This window comes from Dendropsophus ebraccatus, chromosome 4 (assembly GCF_027789765.1).
Source record: "Dendropsophus ebraccatus isolate aDenEbr1 chromosome 4, aDenEbr1.pat, whole genome shotgun sequence".
NCBI lineage: Eukaryota > Metazoa > Chordata > Amphibia > Anura > Hylidae > Dendropsophus > Dendropsophus ebraccatus.
This window is the reverse complement of record NC_091457.1, coordinates 68,797,122-68,812,882: the sequence shown is the minus strand read 5'-3', so window position 1 is coordinate 68,812,882 and position 15,761 is coordinate 68,797,122. Positions and strand designations below refer to the sequence as shown.

The following is a 15,761-nucleotide window of genomic DNA, read 5'->3' as shown; positions in this document are numbered from 1 at the left end:
CAAAGTACATTAGTTATTCTAGTAACCTTTATTTAAATACTGTATTCTGTTTAATCCCAGGTGTACAGGGACCTCACAAGGCGATACTGAAAAGGGTAAGCCTTTTCCCCTTTCTATATGTTTTGACCTAGAGAACTGCAGACTATGGCTTTTTGAAGGAAAAAAAAATACCACTCTTAAAATAATGACACGTTTATTCATTTCATGGGTCAAAGACCTCAGTTATACCATATAGTTATTATAGTGTCTTCTAGTTTAAATGGCATGTAAAACTATCAAGCAGGTCTCTGAACATAGTAAGTGTGAAACACACATGACCACACTCAACCTATATCTTTTTGTACAGATAAGGAGATCTCTTAGAGATAATTGGACAAGTGGGACCAGCAGCATGATGAATGGATAGAATCACAAAGCAGCACAAAAAAGTTCCATCTCCTTGTATTCCAACTCAAAAGGACTGCATCTGGCCATCTGTTTTTAATAATAATAATATTCATATATATTTATATATATATATATTATATATATATATATTTATTTATTTATTTGGCTGGTGGGTGGGTGAACTTAAGAAGTTTACGCTCCAGTGATATTACATCATGAGAGTAGGGCTTTTAATGGTGTTTTTCTCATCTCAAACAATTTATTGAAACAAAAGCCAATACTAGTGGTGGGTATACCAAAACAAAAAATGTCAGTGTCGCAATAACTTTTCTTGTGCCCTACAGTGATATGAGGCATAGGAAAATCATAGCAAACTAAAAAGCCAGAAGAGTCCTGTCAACTTCCAGAGCAATGGCGACCAGGTAAACATAATCCTGAGAGTTCAGGGGATACCACCACTCCATTTAGAGGGTGAATGTACAGCATATTGATAAATGACTTTTAACAGTCTCTGAAATGTACTAGGTTCAAGAAGTCAGCCATCATACACAGATGATACACTTATAGTGAAAATAAAAATTGCACACATACTATAAATCAGATATTATTTCAGATGACATTTCCATTTCAGCTGTTTAGATTAAATTAAAAAAAAGTCAGTCCCTGCTTACATTGGAGAAATCGCTCATTTCTCGTACAACATAAAACAGCTTTAAAGAGTTCTACTCGCTGTAAACCACTCCGTTAAGTTTAATATGAATTCTGCCCACTTGCTTTATCTAGCAATTTGTTGCAGAGATATTTCATTAGAATCTTGCACTCTACAGACTGTAGGAAATGCTTTGCAGATTACAATAGAGATTGCATTATTGTTAAAAGATGTTTTTTTTTTTTTTTTTTTTTTTCTTGTTCGAAGAGAACCCTATACCTAAAGTACCTTTTACCTATAGCTACTGCATAGTTGATTTAATCTATATAAACAGCCATTGAAGAGGTTATCCAGAATTACAAAAGGCATAGTTTTTCTTTCTTCAAAAACATTACCACACCTATGCCCAGGTTGTATGTGTTAATGTAATTACAGGAGTACTCCGATGCCGCCGCCCCCTTTGTAATGTGTGTTAATTAAGCAGAAAAAGAAAATCGACCCACTACCCCTTTAAGCTCCATTCACGTTATTTAAACTAAGGGGAGAGTAACTACAATATGTTGGTACAGATAAGAATAACCTAAACCTCTGCAGATTCTGCAGAGAAGAGTCATGGTTTGGGCAGGATGGAAAAGAAAATGGAAAGTGAATGACTGATCAGAGAATACATCACCTATGAATCAATGGTTATTAGTGCACTCTCATAATTCGTTCTTTTGTAGGTCTGCAGAGCCAGTGTAGAACTGTTATCTACTAGTGTTGAGCGAGCATTATAATGCCGGAGTATTTGTTACTCACTTGAGTCAAGCATTTTTCAATTCTCCAGTGCTCAACTTGAGTAACGAGCCTCTTTACGCCACTTTTTCAGACTGACAATAATGTGCACCCAACCCAAGATGAAGTCTAATTTAAAGTAAACTTCCATACACCCTTTATTACACATAAAGGTCTCATGCACACCCTATAAAAATATGGATGAGGGCCTGATGGGGATCTTTCTTATAATTGTGGGCAAGAGTCTGGTGGTGATCCTCCTCATAATTGTGGGCAAGAGTCTGGTGGAGATCCTCTGAAAAATGGTGGGCTAGAGCCTGGTGTGACCCTCCTTATAATTGTGGGCAAGAGTCTGGTGGTGATCCTCCTCATAATTGTGGGCAAGAGTCTGGTGGAGATCCTCTGAAAAATGGTGAGCTAGAGCCTGGTGTGACCCTCCTTATAATTGTTGGTAAGAGCCTGGTGGGACCCTCTGAAAAAATTGTGGGTGAGAGCCTGGTGATTTCTTCAGCGCACTGATATGCTGGTTGAGGAGGAGGAAGATGAACAGAAAAGGAATAAACCAATTCAACGTATAAACTTTTTGGGGTGATAGGGGCACGTGGTTATCCAGTTACAGCTTGCAAACACACTTGGCACTTGACTTTATGGTATCCTGCTTTCGACCAATGGAGAAGTGAAGTCTAGGAAAATCCAGACTTTGTTCATTTTGACAGCTTCAGCCTGTGAGCATTGTCAGTTGACAGGTGGGTACACTTATTAGTGATGACGAGCCACCCCACAAGCAGCGCTAAATACCCTTTCTGACAAAACCCTATCTTCCAGAACTTTTCCCTCCTTGTCATTCTAGGCTGCGCATTGGTGGAATTATCCTGGGGGAGAGTCGTGAAATTATTGCAGAGTGCTCCCATGCCTGTAAGGCTCTGTCATCCAAAAGCCTTCTGAAACATGTAGTCGGCCCGGTACTCACCACTAGTTTAAGTCAAGCAGGGGGTTCATTTACAATAAGCAACATCACTACTCCTATCATAACTAACCTTACTTTTAGAGTTTATTTACTTCGTCCCTGATTCATGCATACTGCATCAAGATAGGATCAGGGTGTGCGGTGGTGTGCGTATAGGTGCAGGTGCAGACAAAGGAAGCAAAGTCCTGTGCGTTTTGTATAAAAATATAACAGTTTACTGTAGAACCTAACAAAATAACGATACACGCTCTGTAGATAGTATAAATCTTGATAAAGACTCAAGTGCTGACTTTGCAGTAGGTGCTTGAAAAAAGTAGAGGCTTAAGTTGGAGAGGAAGAGAGAAGAGGAAAGGAGCTTGCCAGAGGAGTCCTTGCCCAGTGTAGATTCTGTTTTCTGCCAGAATTGGAGTGTAAATAGACCTATGCCTGACCGCTTTCTGCCCCCTGGTATTGTAGAGCCTGTCCCAGGTGGGTAGCACGACCCCCATTCGTCGGTTATCTGAGTATAGCGAGGTGCCCAACATTTCCTAATCAACCTGCACTGCACAGTATGATACGTAGACCTTTTCAATACCGGTAGCTTTGTCCTACTGGGGTCGATTCCTTAACACGATATCGCCCTGCGCTTTTTAGAAAAGTTCCTGGCTTGGGCTAGGGTATTCCTTGGTGGCTGCTCTCCCCTACTGTTAGTTTAGCACTGCATAGTTTTAGTAACTGCTTGCATAAAGAAAGTGTCAGAGCTAGTCTCTCCTGCATCTGTCCTCATAGACCTCCAACAACTAACTTCCTCCCACACAGAGGACAGTCAGGATAGGACAGGGAAGAGAGCACCCACTAGTGGTCAGCACATACCACATGGTACAAAAACTTAACCCATTACCTTTCTCAGCTGTTTATGGAAGTAACACATACAAAGAACAATGACAACTAGTGGGGAAACTATATACTACATCCACCACTTAACCTGAGTGCAAACTTTAGGACAGGTGCACAAGTGAAAAACACCAGTGGTGGGACACGACACTTGCAGTTAGTCATTTACTCCGCGGTCTGGTAAAACCCTTAGGAACACTTCCTCGCCCCCATAGCGCCCCTGGCCGGCCTATTCCTTTTAATAATAATCAATAGAGGGCTGGAGTCAAGCCGGTTTGGCACTATGGGGGTGGGGCAGTGCTCCTAACAGTCTTACTGGACCAAGGAGTAAACGACTAAGTGCAAGGGAATGACGCCGAGGATGAAGGTAAGAGACATACCTTGATCCTTTTTTCCTTTTGCTCAATAGGGGGCTATTATTACATACGTTTACATGATTTCTACTATATGTTTTTGGTGCATTGACAATCTACTCATCCTCCCCCTTTAAAATGTAACTTCTAAACTTTTTTGACAAGTAAACTCAGAAGCGACAGATAATGAATAAGTCAGAGGAAGAAATCAAATAAGCATTGTCTATTTTCGTGTTGATTTGGCTTCCCATATATTTGCTATTGTCTGCAATGAAAAATATTGATTTGCAAATGATAAAGTTGTTGATGTTATTAACTTAGAGATAGTTCTACAGTGTCCCACAGGTTGGGCAAATCTTGTATTCTACTGTTTGCTTTAATTGGAATGTGAAAACAATGAAATAAAAGTTAGAAAAGCTTTCCGCAACCACTGGAATCAGCACTGAGATGGGATACATAGGCACCAGTGATGTGTATTGTACAAATTACTTTTTTTCATGTAAAGCCAATACAAAAAATTCCACTACTTTGTCAAACTGCTGAGACAGCATAGGAGCTGTGTCAAATCCAGTTGTGAAGAGAAACAACCACCATCTTTACTACAGAAATTTGACAAGAGTGTCTCCCTCATTCAGTAACCGTCTAGAGGAGAGCTGGGTCAATAGTGTGCACATCAAACTTTCTAGTACAGATATTGGGCCTGTAGATAGTTTAGTCACAGGCCACATTATATTTTCTAAGTAACATCACAGCATATGCGGCCATTTGTCTTCTTATTTTGTAATATGTCGTTTAAGACACAATGTAAATAGTTTATATGATTATAAGCTGCTGTGCTACACTGCGAACACTCATGAGACGTACCCCCACATATTAATTCCTGTTTATTCAGGGGATTAGTAGGTATATGGCAGATGGACAATCTGTGCTCGCGTGGAGATGAGTGGAGATGAAGGTAGCATTCTATGGTTTCACCACATTGTTCCTTTTTAAACCTTATGTGTTGCACAGCTGTAGAGAACAAAGGGTTACTGTTATTGCTGTAACACATGGTCTGTGCTGTCCCATAAGAGATACTCTCTCTTCTTCTACCTATCCCTGCTCTTCACACACATAGCCCCTGGGGAAGTAGCTAGTTAGCCCTGTGTGGACAGGAAGTTACTTCAGTGTGGTCTAGTGTAAAGTGAGGTAGAGATAAATGTATATGGAGCAACCAGAGACTTTCAATTTCTTTAGTCTATTTCCACTATGCAGTGTTAGACGCTACAAGGAGGACAAGTCGGGGATCAATCCCAGCCCATGCTGAGAAACACTCTACACAGTGCAGGGCAGTATCCTAGCTACCGAGGAACTGACCCGGATAGAGCAAAGTTACCGTAAAGAAGATCTATGTACTCTACCTTGCAGCGCAGGTGACACTTAGCTTCACCCAGGTAACCTCAAAAAAGGCTTGTGCCATCCAAGTAGGAAGAGTACCTCGACACTGTAGGGGAGAAGGTGGTCAGACATGGTCTAAACAAAGGCACAAGTATCTCTCTCTCTCAAGTATCTCTCAAGTATTTTTCTCTGTAAAGTTCCGGCAGAGCACACAACTACCTTGGGTTGGGACTCCCTTGACAAACTCCTCTCCTCTTCACTGCTCAACTCTAAACTCTACCAGTAACGCTACATCAACCTCTTGTATTAGCACTTAAAAATATCTCTCAACACAGATCGGGTGAACACAAGCCTCTATCAAGATAGGTTATTTGCTGCCAAAGTGTTCTGTATTCCCAGAGACTGTCTAGTAAAGCTGTTATATTTATTCTACTGTGACTCAGTCATCATTACACCTGCACCAGCACCTACACACCCCTGCTACACACCTTGGGTCATTCTCCCCTTTCTGTGGGTGGCAGTACTGATAGTCTGGGCGGGTCGTTTGCCACTCAGGAGTACCATAACAGGAGCCCAAGGAACCCATCACAGCCCGGCAGATTACCGACCATTGGGGAACAGTACAAAGTGGACATATATAAAACAGGTACCAACATCACACCTATGTTCTGTACTAGCACTGGCATCACCACAATACCATCATTCGCCGAGGCACCACATATTCATACAAGATTTTTACGGGTGACATGCTATGTAGCACAGGGGCCTCAGCTTAAGCCTGATTGTATATCATTTTTGGATATTTAAGTTACTAGTACCTTTGGTACCTTTGGATGTTTCAGTATTTTTTTTCTAAACTGGTGTTGGAACAGCTTTCCTCATTGTGACTTCACTTTATCCTGGGGAGCCCACCCCAGTACAAAGCTTACAATGCCACACTTTTATATGAACATATTTCCACTTTTTTTGGACCTGCTTCCGAATCAATCCTTATTAGTTATATGTCTACTTTCTCCTTACATCTCTATTCAACATTGACATTCCTCTAGATCCTGTGAGCTACCTTTTTTAAAGGGAATGTATCACCTACATTTTCTTTTACTGATTAGAGACAGATACTAAAACTTGTTCTTTTTTCTAATCTGTTTGTACTTCTGACTGTAATTTTTTTTTATTTTTTTTTACTTTTTGTACATTGGTATGGGGGCTGCCATCTTGCCTGAGCTGATTTTAACAGCATTTAGTAATATGCTTTACAACAGGACTCATGGACATAGATGACAATAGACAGAACCTGTCCCCTTGAGATGAATGTGAAACATAATTGAGCCCACTCTGTGATTTTTGTAGAGGTCATTCCAAAGGAAGCTGCTATTGTCTCCTCTATCTACTGGTGTCACATATTGCTGCAATGCTATACAGATCACTTTACAGCTTCCTCCTGAAAACTGCTAAATCTTTGTCTTATTTTATAATACAGATAATAAATTGGAAAATGAGAAACATCAGCATATATATATTTTTTTAAGCTGGGTTCACACTGTGTTTTTGCAGTCCGTTTAACGTATATATTTTATGGGGGGGGGGGGGCTGATAAAAACACAGATGTAATTGTGTGCAACCCATTTGGATCCATTTTATATTGACTTCCATTATTAAAAAAAAACATGCACAAAACTGTGGTTGACTATGTTATAGTGTGCATTAAAATTAACCATTTAAGGCTGGGTTCACACTATGTATATTTCAGGCAGTATTTGGTCCTCATGTCAGGTCCTCATAGCAACCAAAACCAGGAGTGGATTGAAAACACAGAAAGGATCTGTTCACACAATGTTGAAATTGAGTGGATGGCCGCCATATAACAGTAAATAACGGCCATTATTTCAATACCACAGCCGTTGTTTTAAAATAACAGCAAATATTTGCCATTAAATGATGGCCATCCACTCAATTACAACATTATGTGAACAGAGCCTTTCTGTGTTTTCAATCCACTCCTGGTTTTGGTTGCTATACAGCCTCACAAATACAGCCTCAAATATACATAGTGTGAACCCAGCCTAAAACAGGATATGTTAAACAGACTGCAAAAAATGCAGTGTGAACCCAGCCTAACATAAAAAAACATAATTTAAACAATAAGTCATTTTCTAATGACACATTCCCTTTAATCTTGCTCCCAAAGGTTGGAGGAAACTTCCTCCTAAATAATTTCTTTTTATACTTACATTTGCTAACATTATCACTGCCTGGGCTTGGAAAACATGATTCCATCCTGATAGGACCTTTATGCTTGCATTAAAAAGATTAGATCCCTAGAATCCTAGATAACAAATTAGATGCTTTTCTGGCAATTTGGAATCCATGGCATTCAATTTCCATTAGTGATATTACATAGGTCCCCACCTTGCCCAGCACTCACTATTCTTTTCCCCTGCTCACTCTTTTGTTCTTAACCCTCATCCATCTTGTCCTATGTCTAGGGGCCATATTACACCTAAAAATATTTTACAGAAACGATCCCTATACTTCCCCCTCATTCCCCGCTTGCTACCTTGTCCTGTTACACAGACACACAGCGAGTGAGGAGGACCGGCGAATGATCCTCAGAAAGTTCAGGCAGCCCGTTGAAGTCAGCAGAGGTCTGCTGCCGCCACTCCTGTTGATCGGAACTGCAGACCATCGCTGATCTTTCAGCATGTTGAAAGACCACAATCAGCTGACATTGTGCTATTACACCTAATGATTATCGGCCTGAATTGTCCTTAACTCCCTCCCGCCGCTGCACAGTAAATTCACGTTACTGCAGCCTATGCCTGGTGCTGCAGTGACGTGAATTTACTGCCGAGGATGACACAGGCGTAGGAGCTACGCCTGTATCATCCGCAGTGGGTCCAGGCTATCAGGATAGCCGGGGACCCGCCGCAACTCGCAGCGCCGGAGCCGCACTCCGGTGCTGAGAGCTAACCTCATAGATACTGCGGTCAGCAAGACCGCAGTATCTATAGGGTTTCGGAGAGACAATTCTCCCTCTAGTGAGGGAGAACTGTCTCTCCGGTGTCCATCGGGGCTCTGCGAACTGATCGCAGAGTCACGATGGTAGTCATAGAAACTGGAAGCCTCAGGCTTCCGGTTTCTATCTACAGAGGCCGGCAGGAGGAAGGAGGGAGGGCAGAACACGCGCCAGGCGCACGCCTGTCAGCTCTGCCGCCTCTCCTCTCTTCCCGGCCGCTGATACAAGATTGTAGCAGTGGCAGGGGACATCGGAGAGGCGGCAGAGCTAGGGGACATCAGCTTATGGGATCTTTATCATCTCATAAGCTGATGTAAAATCACGGCCTGGCCATTGAGGCATCAATGATCCCAGGTCGTGAAAGGGTTAATCTGCCAAGTAATGGTTTACACAGAGAGATTTGACAGATTTTTTAAGCCAAAGCCAGGAATGGATTTGAAAAAAGGAAAAATCTCAGTCTTTTCTGTATGACCTGTTCCCTGTTTATAGTCTGTTCCTGGCTTTGGCTTCAAAAATCTGTCAGATAAATCTTTCTGTGTAAACACAACCTAATGGTACGTTTACACGGAACGATTATCGGGGGAATTTTCGCAAAAACGATCGCATTGAGCGATAATCGTTCCATGTAAACACAGCAAACGATCAAGCAATGAGTGAAAAGTCATTCATTCATTCCTTCATCATTCAATCATCATTTTGATCTTTTAACATGTTCTTAAATCATCGTAAGTCATTCGCTAAAAATTCGCAGATCGCTTCGTGTAAACAGTCTTTCAAAGATTCACCCTATATAAAAGATGGGCCTAAACGATCTTAAAAACGATCGCAATAACAATTTTTCTTACGAATTTTCTAACGATTTATTCGTCTAAACGCTGATCGTTATGAAAACCAAATTGTTGCTACAAAATCGTTAAACGATCGATTGGGCGAATTATCGCTCCGTGTAAATGTAGCATTAGGCTGATAATCGTTTAGTGTAATAGGGCCTTTATGGTGGTTTTACACGGAACGATTTATCGTTCGAATCTGCATGATAACGGTCAAATTCGAATGATAATCGTACATGTAAACGCAGCAAACGATCATGCGACGAGCGAGAAATCGTTCATTTTGATCTTTCAACAACTTCTCAAATCGTCGTTGATTGTTCGCAAAAAATTTGCAGATTGTTCCATGTAAACAGTCTTTCAACGATTTCACCTATGTATGAGATAGGCTTAAGCGATCGCAAAACGATTTTTCCATACGATGTATCGTTCCGTCTAAACGCTGATCGTTATAAAAAAAAAACGTTCATTCAAAATCGTTAATCGTGCGATCGGGCGAATTATCGCTCCGTGTAAAACCACCATTAGTCTGCTGTTGTTCACTCGATCAGGAGCTGAACTGCAGTTATTCATCACCAATACAACCGCTAACTCTTCCATCCCTGTTCACTGTGCAGCATCGGGCACTGAACAGCAGGGGATGTTGATTGTTGGCACCCCACCTATCAGTGACTGATGACCTATCCTGAGGACAGCTCATCAGTCTGTTTTGCCCCAAAAAACACTTTAATATTATTGTTTTGATTTCACTGACATTTACTTTTTTGAGTATTGTTACTTGTTATACTATACTTAAATTGATACTATGCAGTCCTAACTACATAGTCTACTCTTCTATTACTGGTTTACTGCCTTTTAATTGACATCAAGCAATTGTTCTGAATTCACTTTTACCTGTTGTTTTGTATGTTACATCAATGATAATAATATTTTAATATAGCATATTACACAGCATTTTCCAAACCTAAAAGGCACAGAGAATCAGATATGTCAAACAGGAGCAATGGCTCTACTTGCAAGAGCTTGCAATCTATGAAGAAAGGGGAGATAAAAGGCAGAAGGACTAAACTGCTTCATTTTCACAATGGTCTGACTATCTTTTATACATAGGATAGTGCAAATAAGCCAGTAACCAATCAATACGGACATGGAGAGAAAGGAGCTGCTGCACCCCACACTAATGCCTCCCGGCTACATTTAACCCCTTAAGGACAGAGCCAATTTCGATTTTTGCGTTTTCGTTTTTTCCTCCTTGTGCTTAAAAGGCCATAGCACTTGCATTTTTCCACCTAGAAACCCACATGAGCCCTATTTTTTGCGTCACTAATTGTACTTTGCAATGACAGGCTGAATTTTTGCATAAAGTACACTGCGAAACCAGAAAAAAAATCAAAGTGTGGTGAAATAAAAAAAAAAAACGCATTTTGTTTATTTGGGGGAAATGTGTTTTTACGCCATTCGCCCTGGGGTAAAACTGACTTGTTATGCATGTTTCTCAAGTCGTTATGATTAAAACGATATGCAACATGTATAACTTATATTGTATCTGATGGCCTGTAAAAAATTCAAACCATTGTCAACAAATATACGTCACTTAAAATTGCTCCATTCCCAGGCTTATATCGCTTTTATCCTTTGGTCTATGGGGCTGTGTAAGGTGTCATTTTTTGCGCCATGATGTGTTCTTTCTATCGGAACCTTGTTTGCGCATATACGACTTTTTGATCACTTTTTATTACATTTTTTCTGGATTTGATGCAACCAAAAATGCGCAATTTTGCACTTTGGGATTTTTTTGCACTGACGCCGTTTACCGTGCGAGATCAGGAATGTGATTAGTTAATAGTTCAGGCGATTACGCACGCGGCGATAGTAAACATGTTTATTTATTTATTTTTTACTTTTATTAATAACCTGGGAAAAGGGGGGTGATTCAGACTTTTATTAGGGGCTTTTTACTATTAACAACACTTTTTTTTTTAACTTTTACACTTATACTAGAAGCCCCCCTAGGGGACTTCTAGTATAAGTGCTTTGATCTCTCATAGAGATCTCTGCAGCATAGATATGCTGCAGAGATCCATGAGATCGGCACTCATTTACTTTCGGCTGCTGCAGCCGGAAGTAAACGAGTGCCGAGCCGGGGATGGCGCCATCTTGGAGCGGTCCCCGTCCGGCTTCAGTTACGGAGATCGCTCCTCCGGGATAACATCCCGGAGGAGCGATATCCCCACTAGACACCAGGGATGATGCTGCGTCCGGTAATCGGATGCAGCTGTCAACTTTGACAGCTGCATCTGATTACTGTATTAGCGGGCACGGCGATTGGACCGTGCCCGCTAATACCTGCGGTCCTGGGCTACAAGCGGCACCCGGGACCGCCGTGCGGCCCCGCTCTGAACGTCCCTAATGGCATCAGGGCGTAAGTATACGCCCTATGTCGTTAAGGGGTTAAAAACCAATGCCAGGATGTTGGTATATAATTTGATCAAACCATATTGCCTCATGTACCACTTACAGGTCCCCTGGCCCACATGAGTCTTTACACTAAATGAACACTGTGTTGGTCAGCGACGACCAACCCCGCAAAGTGAGTGCAAACAGCGAAGGGAAGCCACGGAATGGCCCTGCAACCCCACTGTCATAGGACCAAACCCCAAGGGTCCCCCCCCAAACCCCGCAGGCGCAGGCAGCGGAGAAAGCGGCCACCAAGCAACACAAGTGTGAACAAGGTGTTACTACTCACCACTGCATCGAAGGTAGAATGGGAGAAATAGGAGGTACTTACCACTTATTATATGCTAACTTCTGATGTTGGTTTTTCAATGTAGCTGAACAAGCTTTATTTTCAACCATGGGTGAGATGTGCAACCATTTCTGTCTTTCAGGCTTGTGCATATTCTATGCATTCTGTCTCTTTTTTCTTTGTGGCTAGCACTCCTCCCTTGTAAGACCCATGTGATCCAAATTAGCAGCAAGCACCTGTGTACATATGGAAAGTACCTCCTCCTTCTGCTGGTTTGTTGAGTAGTAAGATCTTATTCATACGTGTGTTGCTTGGTGGCCGCTTTCTCTGCCTGCAGGGTTTGGGGGGGCCCTTGGCGTTTAGTCCTGTGGCAGTGGGGTCTATGGACTCCCTTCCCTGCTTGCGCTTGCTTTGCAGGGTTGCTGGTTGCTTACCGGCACAGTGTTGTTCAGCGTAGGGACTCATGTATACTAGAAGATATATTTGGTTTTTACTGTAGCTTGTATCAACTATGGGTGCGATGTGCAACCATTTCTGTCTTTCAGGCTTGTGAGTAACCAATCAATGTCTGTATGTATTTGACTTGTCGAGGGGTACCCGCCAGGGTTGCATCCTCTCTACATTTTTTTATGCGCTCAGCAGTGATAAAACAAGACAGACAAATTAAAGGTTTTGGAAACAGATGGGACCAGTCCCGATCGCTTGTACCAACAGGTGGGGGTAATCTACTTACCTCTGTCCTGTCAGATGAGCGATCTATGCATAGAGTCTGCTCTATGCATAGAAATAAAAATTAAAACTTTTCTTTTACTCCAATATGATATTAATAAAAACTAGAAGATCATGGCGCAAAAAATGACACCCCAACCAGCCCTGTAGGTGGAAAAATAAAAGCGCTATGGCTCTTAGCAGGCGGGGAGAAACTTTGCATTAATTTGACCTGGACATCTGTGCATCAATGGGATCAGTCTTAAAGGGGTTAAGAATTGCTTGAAAACACATTTACGTGTCTGCTGCGGTTTTCCTGTACAGACGTTCAGCACACCCAGAGCTAGGGTTGCTGTTGTTGGTGTTGGACTGTTTGGAGTATAGGGGGTGCCAGTTTTTCCGGGGTGGATTTTTCAGGGTGCTTAGCTTTTACCTGGACACTACATTCAAATTTCAGTGTCTTTATGGACATCTATAGGAATGTGTGCAAAACTTTGTCCCTAATCCTCAGGGCCAAATCCTACAGTTTGCCGTCTACTATAGACATCAGTACAAGAACAAAGAAAGATGATACTCTCTATATTAAGTCGCTGTGAATTGCCTTTTCAGAGATATTCATCACACAAAAGAAAAAGAGGGGAAAAAAATTTGGATTTTTACAACGTGCTACTTGAAGTCAGTGGCAGGATCCAGGCTGAAGAGCAGTAATGAAACATTCATAATCTTCCAGTGCATGCTTCAGCGGCTTCTCTGATGGTTTATTATACCACGAGGGCAGATTCAAGGTCAAAGATGCTTTGGTGTTAGTGGGAATTGAGGTGTTCATGTAAGACAAGTTTTCAGGAACGTACAATGTATCCAACAAGCAGAGGTCAAGCAGATAGCTATTATGCCTGGCTCCTCTCTCTTTTCTTCAAAGCACAAATGTGCCACTTTAAGGGACATCTCATAAACCTATACAAGTGTTATCTGGAGCTAAATTTCATATAATGGTAAAAGTGTTTATATCAAATAATAATAATAATAATAATAATAATAATAATAAACACAACAACAAAATCCTGACGTTACATTACGGGGGCAACATAAGTAAGGGGGTTGCCCAGTAACATAGCATGAGGAGGATGAAGCAGTGAGGATGCAGTTTAGAACCTACTAAAGCTCTAAGCATGTCAAGTCATCCTAGTACAGGATTAGAAGCAAAGAAATTAAAAAAAAGGGTACTGAGAGTAAAATGTTTTGCTATATTTATGCGCTTTTGAAAAAGAGGAGATTGCACATCATTATTTAATTTAAAAAAAAACTGGAAAAAAATAAAAGTAATTTATGTAATAAAAGTAACTAGACACTTGCTGCCAGTTTACAGCTGATCACTGGAGGTCCACCATCTCCAGGAGGCAGTGGAGTTTTAACAAGTTCACTCATCTCTGCTCACATCATTGTATCTTTCCAACATTAGGGTATGTGCACACTATGGAATCCGGGTGCATCTCGGCCCATGCCATGGACTCTTATCTACGCACAGGCGGATTCTGCCATCTGCCCAAAGAATTGTCAAGTCAATTCTTTGGGTGGACAGGGGAATCCATTCAAGCATAGAATGGAGTCTATGGCATGGGTGGAGATGCACACTGGGGTGGGGTTATCCACTCAGATTACATAGTGTGCTCGTACTCTAATAACTGATCGAACATCATTGTGGCCTGGAGGATCTGGATGATGAAGCCGATGAGGCCTAGGGAATTAGGCCAGTTGGGAAAAAGCAATAAGGGAATGGTGCACATAAAAGGGGAGTAAATTGTGATCAGGTTGTATGTTCTGAAAGGGACTGGAGTGCCCTAAGACACAGTAGTTGCAAAAACTATCATGCAGCACTGCACCCCATGTATGAAATCAAAGGCTTCTATGGTGAGTGAACATGCAGTCTCATCCTCCTGTGTTTTTCTATGATGCAGCAATAGACTTGCTCTATTCTTTAGTCTATCTGTCACTGTTTGACACTGAGCTTCTTGCTAGCTCTCCGCTATGTACCCACTCTGTGTAGTCATTTAATCACTCATAATGCACTTGCCTTCTTCACTCTGCTGAGACAAATGGAAGAACTAATATTTAACTTTGCTCTTATTTAGCTCACTGTTTAGAGTTTCTACTACTCTGTAAATAAGGTAACTTGTGTTACAAGAAGCTTGTTATCGGAAATCTTAGTCAGGGTTCACATGTAGTATTTGGTCAGTATTTTAGCTAAAACCAGGAAAGGATTCAAAACACAGAAAAAAAGGGTATAGTTTGTCTGTTTCTTTGATTCACTCCTGTTTTGGGCTAAAAATACTGAGAAAAATAGTACGCTTGAACCCAGCCGTATATGGAAACTTTACTGTCTTAACACGCAGCTAGAGATCAACTGCATACTGCTTTAGCTGTACCTGTGCCTATGTATGGTATGACATGAAAGAACCTTCAACCGGGGTAATTTACCCGGGGAATTTACGGGGTCATCTGGGCATAAAATATATATATGGGTATATATTTAATGAAGGGTGGCATTTTTTTTTCGATGCTTGGGCAACACCTTTCATTTTTAATCATAAAAACTGCCTCAACAAACCTGCAGCTTGTAACTTGTCCCTAAGATTCCAGTGTCCTAATTTACCAAGGCACAAGTATTTTAGGCCTCACTCATAAAATACAACTATATCTTGATAAGTAAACACTACAACTTCAGGTGAGTCGCATGTTAGAGAATTTTGGATCCCTGCTTTCTGTCATTAATATTTAGAAGTTTAAAAACTGTACTATTTATGGCAATTCTTTGGACACTGTTCAGATTGCAATAAAGTCTTTCATCAGAAGTATATATCTGGAGGATTTCCTGATCTATACCCCTTCGGAAGGCTGCACTATATTACCCCATATGGGCATGCAGTGACTTACACTACCGTTCAAAAGTTTGGGGTCACATTGAAATGTCCTTATTTTTGAAGGAAAAGCACTGTACTTTTCAATGAAGATAACTTTAAACTAATCCTAACTTTAAACAAATACACTCTATACATTGCTAATATGGTAAATGACTATTCTAGC

At 41.2% G+C, this 15,761-nt stretch overlaps 1 long non-coding RNA gene across 5 annotated transcripts in view; it reads left to right on the top strand.

Moving 5' to 3' along the window:
- LOC138789716 (uncharacterized) overlaps positions 1 to 15,761 on the top strand; it is a 107,123-nt gene that overhangs the window by 33,838 nt on the left and 57,524 nt on the right. For all 5 annotated transcript variants that reach the window (XR_011362770.1, XR_011362772.1, XR_011362769.1 and 2 more), the window contains exons 2-3: positions 61 to 95; positions 732 to 809. This is a non-coding gene — a long non-coding RNA (uncharacterized lncRNA). The remainder of the gene's footprint in view (positions 1 to 60; positions 96 to 731; positions 810 to 15,761) is intronic.